Genomic DNA, 7,818 nt, shown 5'->3' on the forward strand with positions numbered 1-7,818 from the left:
ACAAAGGAAAAAAGAGAAAATATGCAAATAACTAAAATAAAAAACAAAAGAGGGGTCATTACAACTGACTCAATAGAAATAAACAAAATTATGTATGACAGGATATTCTGAACAACTGCACAACAAGAACAAAAAGAAAAATAATCCAATGATAAAATATCCAAGGGACTTGAATAGACATTTCACTAAAGAAGATATTGAAATGACCATTAGACACGTGAAAAGATTCTCAGCATAATTAGGCATTGTTGTTGTTGTTAAGTGCTGGTGAGTCGGTTCCGACCCATAGCGACCCTGTATAGGAACCTGAGAGGAAAGTGAATTTATTTTAATGAGGGAGGAACAACTCAGAAAAGGAGGGTGAGAACGGTAATACAACTTGAAAAATGTAACTAAAGTCACTAAATTGTACATGTGCAGCTGCTGAATTGGTGTATATTTTGCTGTTCATATTTTCAACAACAACAAAATAAATAAAAGTTAGGAAAAAAGGGAAAAAATAAGATAATGTTTATTAAGTAAAATAGAAGTTGTGGTGGGTGTTGTTTTTGTTATTATGTTTCCTTGGAACTCAATTTCAAAGACTTTTAATTAAATCACAAACGGTTCTTTAAGCATCTAATTTGTTAAAGAAAAGTGTAACTCAGTTTAGAAACTAAGGAAATAAAGTTGCCTTGTAAGGGTCTTCATAAGGTAATGATCCTAAAATTCATCTGGACATCCACAGTAATAATCAAGAGAGTTTTGAAAAGAGGCTTCTCATTTGATTGGGATCTTGCTGGATGCCACTGACTCGATTTTGATTCATCGTGGCCCTATGTACTCATATAACAAATTAAACACTGCTTTGCCTGCTCAATCTTCATAATCGTTGCTGGGCTTGAGCCCACTGTTGTAGCCACCGTGTCAGCCCATTTCATTTCTTGCTGATCCTCTACTTTATAAAAACTTATGTCTTTTTCTAGGTACTGATCATCCTGATAAAGTGTCTTAAGTACAAGGGATGGTATCCTTCCTTCTAAGGAGAATTCTGGGTGTACTTAATCCAAGATAGATTTGTTCATTTTTCTGGCAGTCTTTGGTACTTTCAGTATTCTTCACCAACCTCAATTGAAATACATCAATTTTTCTTCTGTCTTCCTTATTCATTGTCTGGCTTTTGTGGGCATATAAAAGGATTGAGTTCTGGTGTAGTGCTGTGGCTTATTGTGCCGGACTGCAACGCCAGTTTGAACAGTAAGGAAGGCAATTCACGCTCACCAGTTGCTCCTTGGACCACTATTGGTTGTAACCAACTCGACAGCTTTTCACAACAACAACAAGACAACTGAAAATACAGTGGCTTGGGTCAAGTGCACATTAGTTCTCAAGGTGAAAGCTTTGGTTTTAATGCTTTCAAGCTGTCTTTTGTAGCTGATATATGCCCAATGTAATACATCATTTGGTATGTTAACTGCTGCTTCTGTGGATGTTGATAATGGATCCAAATACAATGAAAATCCTTGAAAACTTCAATCTTTTCTCTGTTTAACATCATTCTGCTTACTGGTCCAATTGTAAGAAATTTTTTTTGTTGTTTAATGTTGAAATGTAATCCATATTGCAGGTTGTAGTCTTTGGTATTCATCAGTCTGTGCTCAAAGTCTTATTTACTTTCAGTAAGCAAGGTTGTTCATCTGTATATCACAGTTTGTCAAAAAGATTTCCTACAATTTTCATGCTGCATTTTTCTTCATATAGTCCGACTTTTTGAATTCTTTGCTCAGCATAAACATTGAACAAATGTGGAAACAGGAAACAACTCTGACACACATATAGTAGGCTGTATGGTATCACCTTTTTCTGTTTGAATGACTACTTCTTGTTCCATGTACAGATTCTGTATGAACTCAATTAAGTATTTGCAATTCCTGTTCTTCTCAATGTTACCCAAACTTGCTATGATCCACACAGTAGGATTCCTTTGCATAGTCAATGAAACACAAGTAAAGACTGGAATTAGATCCAATATATATATGAGTTCTGGTGTGGCGCTGTGGGTTAATGCGTCAGACTGCAAAGCCATTTGAACTGCAAGGTCGGCGGTTCAAGCTCACCAGCTGCTCCTTGGAAACTGTATACAGGGTCGCTATGGGTTGGACTTGACTCAATGGCACTTAACAACAACAACAATATATGTTGTTAAGTACTATATAAATATCAAAACATGCTAAAAAGTCACAACCCCCACCAAGCCTGGTATTTACTTAGAAAAAGGCAAATAGATTAAAGTAGCAGAGTAAAACATCCAGACACACACATGCATACATATTTGCACACACATACATACACATTCATATATATATATGTATATATATGCATACATGCATGTATATTGAAAGGTGGAATTCCAAACTGATGAGAAAATATAGAGTATTAAATGATGCTGGAGAAATTAACTAATGATTAAAAACTCTTTGATATTTGCTTTATATGTTATGCAAAAATATTTTCTGAGTAAAAGAAAAGTCAGTATAATATTTTTATAATCATGTAATAGAAATAAAGATAAAAATGCCAGATTTAAGTTGACATAAATCTGAAATTTCTGTATGAGAAAAGTATTTTTTATGAATTAATTTGAAAGACAAGACTAGAATCTGATATTATAGTAAAGGAGTCCTTATGTGGTACTGCAGAAGAAGCACTGGACTTCTAACCACAGGTTGGAAGTTCAAATCCATCAATAGCTTGTTAGAAATCTTATAGTGAGTCACTATGAGTTGGAATCAACTTGAGGGCACAAAACAACCAACACGGCTATGAAAATCAGATTGCTCTCATGTAATATTGGGGGTAATGTACATTTTATAGCATTTTAGTAATCATGGTCTTTGAAATATCAAGTCTACTCCTAGAATTTTAGCAAGTAAAAATACTTTATGAGTAAATTATATAGTCACAGAAATGTGATGGGAGCTGAATAAAGCCATTCCTCATGATAGTTCTACAGCAAAAGGAGATCACAAAGACAATGGTTTCTCTCAATCTAGGCTCGTGGTAAAAAATTAATAAAATGAAATGAAACAAACAAAAACTATAAAAGAAATGTTTATGGAGTGAATTATTTAATATGTCTCTCTATTCTTATTCTTTGTAATTCCTACCGAACAATGTTTTTGCCCTTATGGATTTGGATCCGAGAAAGTGGCAGAAGGAGCTGACAGGATTCTATGAGTCAGTTGTGAGTAATTAACAGGAATAATAGTAATTGCAAAAACCTGAAACTATAACATGTGTAAAATGAGCCATCTCAGAAACAAGGAGTAGCTCACCACCATCATGGAACTAATCCTTTGGAGAATGAGGTCATGGCACTTTGAACTTCCTTGACCCAAAGACAGAAAGCTGTGACACTGAAAGTGTGGCAGAGGAGCAACAACAGAAGAACCAAGAGCCAGAGCACAAGATAGAACAGTGGGCTTCCCATCCAATGGAACAAGTAAAGCTGAGTGACTTTGGGCAGGTGGCTTGCTTGCAGAGTTGGGTGCTTCCAGGCACTTAATTGGGGGAGCTAGATTTGTTGGCCCATGGAGTTAGAGCTGAGTGCCTTCAGGTTGAGGCTTATGGTGGAGTGGTGTGCCTGTGGGCATTTATCAGCAGCCTTAAAAGAGCTTTGTAACATTACCCAGAGAGAGGCCTGACTATGGGCATGGCTGAGGAGAAGCTGCCCTGACTGGCAGAACTGTGTACTGAACATTTCTGATCTCGAATTATGACCTGTTAACTTCCCTAATAAACCCTATAATTATAAATCTGGTGTCTGAGTTCTGTGTGGCCACTGTAATGAGTTCTTGAACCCAGTTGAGTAAAGAGTGCTGTGGGACCCATTCCTCATGATAGTTGTAAAGCAGAAAGGAGTGTGCTAGAAATCTCCACCTGTAAGCAAAAGGAAATAACAAAGACAATGGCTTAATCTCAAACTATGTGATTTATAAAAACAAAACAAAACAAAATTGTAAAAGAACTCCTTTACATTATCCAGAAAAGGCCAAAATAACCAAACATAAAAATGGGGAAAATGCATTCAATTTGTAGAAAAAGAATCATGAATAGTCAACAATCATATGGAAAAAAAAAAAGCTTATTTCATTGTTGTAGTTGTGAAGTTGATCCTGACTCAAAATGACCTTATATGACAGAGTAGAACTGCCCCCAGAGGATTTCCTGGGGCAGATTACCAGGTCCTTTCTTTGATAGAGTGGGGATTTCCAACTGCCTACCTTTTGAGTCCTGGTGTGGCACTGTGGGCTAATGTGCTGGACTACAAAGTCGTTTGAGCCACACGGTCGGAGGTTCAAGCTCACCAGCTGCTTCTTGGAAACCCTATACAGGGTCACTATGGGTCGGAACAAACACGATGGCACTTAACAACAACAGCAAACCTTTCGATTAGAGTCCTGGTGTGGTACTGTAGGATAATCACTGGACTGCTAATAGCCAGGTTGGTGATTTAAACTCACCAGTTGCTCCTCAGAAACTGTATACAGGGTCTGTGGGCAGAAAGTTACTCGATGGCACTTAACAACAATCTTTTGATTAGAAGCCACCAGGGCTCCTTACTTTATTTTGTTGATAGTTAGGTGCTATCGAGTCAGTTCCAACTTATAGTGACCCTGTTCAGGATTTCTGTGGAATGGTTTGAACTCTTGATCTTGTGGTAAGCAGTGCAGTGCTAATCCTACAGCACCACACCAAGACTCCCCTTATTTTACTGTTAAGCATGATTAGGAAATTATAATGTAAAACTAAAATGAAATATCAAATGGGCAGCAATTTCAAAGTCAGAATATATCCATTATTATCAAGGATCTAGAGTATCAGAATTTATGATGGGAGAATAAAATGGAGTAACCACCATAGATAATAATACAGCAATAACTAGGAAACTTGAAGAAACAATGTCCTATGAATTGTCAATTCATTCCTATATTTATACCTTAGAGAAACTCTCACACAGACACATAGGACACAAGAATGATACTAGTATTTGTAATAGCAAAAGTTAGAAACAATTCAAATTTCTGTCAAGAGAAGAATATATTACTAACTTACATATATATAAATTATGGTAATGTTAGAAAGTTATGTAGCAGTAAAAATTAAGGAATAAGTTCAATATGTATCTATCCAGGTGACTCTCACAACATAAGTTTGATGAGAAGTACAAGTGATTGAGGAATACATACAATATATCATTTTTATAAAGCTTAAAATCAATAATGCATTTATTTCTACACTTGGAGTGTGAGAAATTAGTTAAGCAAGAGCATGCACATATGTTACCTGATTTTTCAGCAGTTCATTTATCAGTCATTATTATTATCCAAAGAGATAGCTTCAAAATACTCATGGAAAACGGGATTGAAAGATAATGGAATTTTTCCATGAACTTTTGAAGCCCCATCATATTTGACTGGTATGGAACCAAAGATAAAACAAGTCAAATATTTTGTTCAAGGTCCCATAAGATTCAATCAAGAATCATTAATGGATACTAAAACAGGTAGGTGAAAGATTAATGAGGATCAGATATTTACATAGCTTCAAAGTAGGTCCGTAAGTGGTATTCATAATTCCTTATTAATAACTACAGCATACTTTGCAGTTAAGAAAGTAGCACATACTATCTTATCCAAGACAGTATTAGTGTTGTTGTTGTTGTTAAGTGCCATCGACTTGGTTCCGACCCATAGCGACCTTGTATAGGGTTTCCAAGGAACAGCTGGTAAGCTTGAACTACCTACATTACAGTTCAAATGGCTTTGCAGTCTGGTGCATTAACCCACAGCGCCACACCAGGACTCCAATATTAGTGTATCAATGTTAAATTTGTTGAGTATGACCATGGTGTTGGGTTTACAAAGGACAATGTTCTTGTTCTTAGGAGATGCATGCTAAAATAATATTGGAGGAAGACTCATTAACAACATTTGATATGCCTTGCTTGCTAAAAAGTGAAGAGAACTTAAAATATTTACTGACGGAGGGTCAGATCAAAAAGCATAGCCTTCGGTATGGATTGCATCTCAATGTAAAGAAAACAAAAATCCTCACCACTGGACCAATAAACAACATTCTTATCAAGGGAGAAAAGATTGAAGTTGTCAAGGACTTCATTCTTCTTGGATCAACCATCAACACTCATGAAAGCAGCAGTCAAGAAATCAAAGGACATATTGCATTAGGCAAGTCAGCTGCACAAGACCTTTTTAAAGTGTTGAAGAGCAAAGATGTTAGCTTGACCTGACTCAAGCCATGGTATTTTCAACAACCTCATATGCATGTGAAAGCTGGACAGTGAATAAGGAAGACTGTAGAAGAATAGATGCTTTTGAGTTATGATGTTGGAGGAGAATATTGAAAGTGCCATGGGCTACCAAAAAAACCCAACAGATCTGTGTTGGAAGAAGTTCAGCCAGAGTGCTCCTTGGAGGCCAGGATGGCCAAACATTGTCTCTCATACTTTGGACATATCATCAGGAGGGACCAGTCTCTGGAGAAGGATATCATGTTTGGTAAGGTGGAGGGTCAGAGAAAAAGAGGAACACCTCTAGAGAGATGGATTGGCAAAGTGGCACAATCAACGGGCTCGAGCGTGGCAACAATTGTGAGGTTGGTCCAACACCAGGCAGTGTTTGGTTCTGTTGTTCATAGGGTCTCTATGAATCTGGACCAACTCGATGGATCCTAACAACAACAACAACCATTTCCAGTTGCTTTGTTAAAATTGTGTATGTGAATGTATGTTTGTGTGTGTGTATATATATATATGTATATGAGAGAGGGAGAGAAAAATAAGTATGAGATAATGTTAATGGTGGATTTCAGTTAAGGCTATCTGGTATTCATTGAACTGTTCTTTTGATTTCCTATAGCTTTACAATTGTTCAAAATAAAAAGTGGAAGAATTAAAAAAATAGCAAAAGGTCACCATCATGGTGCTAAACCTTAGATATGTAAGGAATATTTAAAAATCATTTTAACTAGCTCAAATTCTTTATGAATTAAGGCACATAAGAAATATATATGGAAATATATAAAGGGGATGTAATGATGTAAGCAGAACCGTTGGTTTCTTGCTAGATTGATGAATATATAGACTATGTAATAAATTATCTCTCTTAAGATTAGTCTCTAATGTATAGAAGATTTCATTTCTCTGAACTTCCTCTGGCAGCTGAACGTCAAATTCGATTCTTTGAATACTTGAAATTTTCTCTACAGCCTGTTGTCTGGAGGAAGCCCATTGTATTACACTTCTTCAGAGAGAACAGATCTTTAAAGGATTTTGTTTTTCTTTTTACCTCTGCTATTTTTCTGTTTCAGTTGTAGTTAAAATATCAGCAGAGATGTTTTCTATTTCTCAACCCAGCTTTTAGTAAATTGGTAAAGGAATTGGATATCTCATATTAGGCTTGTTGAATAAGGTGATACTGATGCTGAAACAAACAGTAAAGAGGAGTGTGAAAAATTCAAGCTGAAATGTAATACTTTGAAAGTGTACCCAATTCTCTCTTCCTTTGTGTTAGGCAAAGATTCATTTTCCAATCAAGGATCATCATAGATTATCATCAGTATCATCTGCCTGGACAAAGGAAATGGCTCAGTCTATGCTCTGCAGTTGAGATGCAGGGTTCACTCCCTGCTTTGCTTTTTTTTTTTTTTTTTTTAATGTTTTATTGTGAATTATGTGATAGTTTACATGGGAGAACATTGGTTTTACATTCATTCTATCGTATATCGTTTCATTGCCATGGTTACAATCCCCTCCATGCA

The sequence above is a fragment of the Chrysochloris asiatica genome, unplaced genomic scaffold (assembly GCF_000296735.1).
Source record: "Chrysochloris asiatica unplaced genomic scaffold, ChrAsi1.0 scaffold00019, whole genome shotgun sequence".
NCBI lineage: Eukaryota > Metazoa > Chordata > Mammalia > Afrosoricida > Chrysochloridae > Chrysochloris > Chrysochloris asiatica.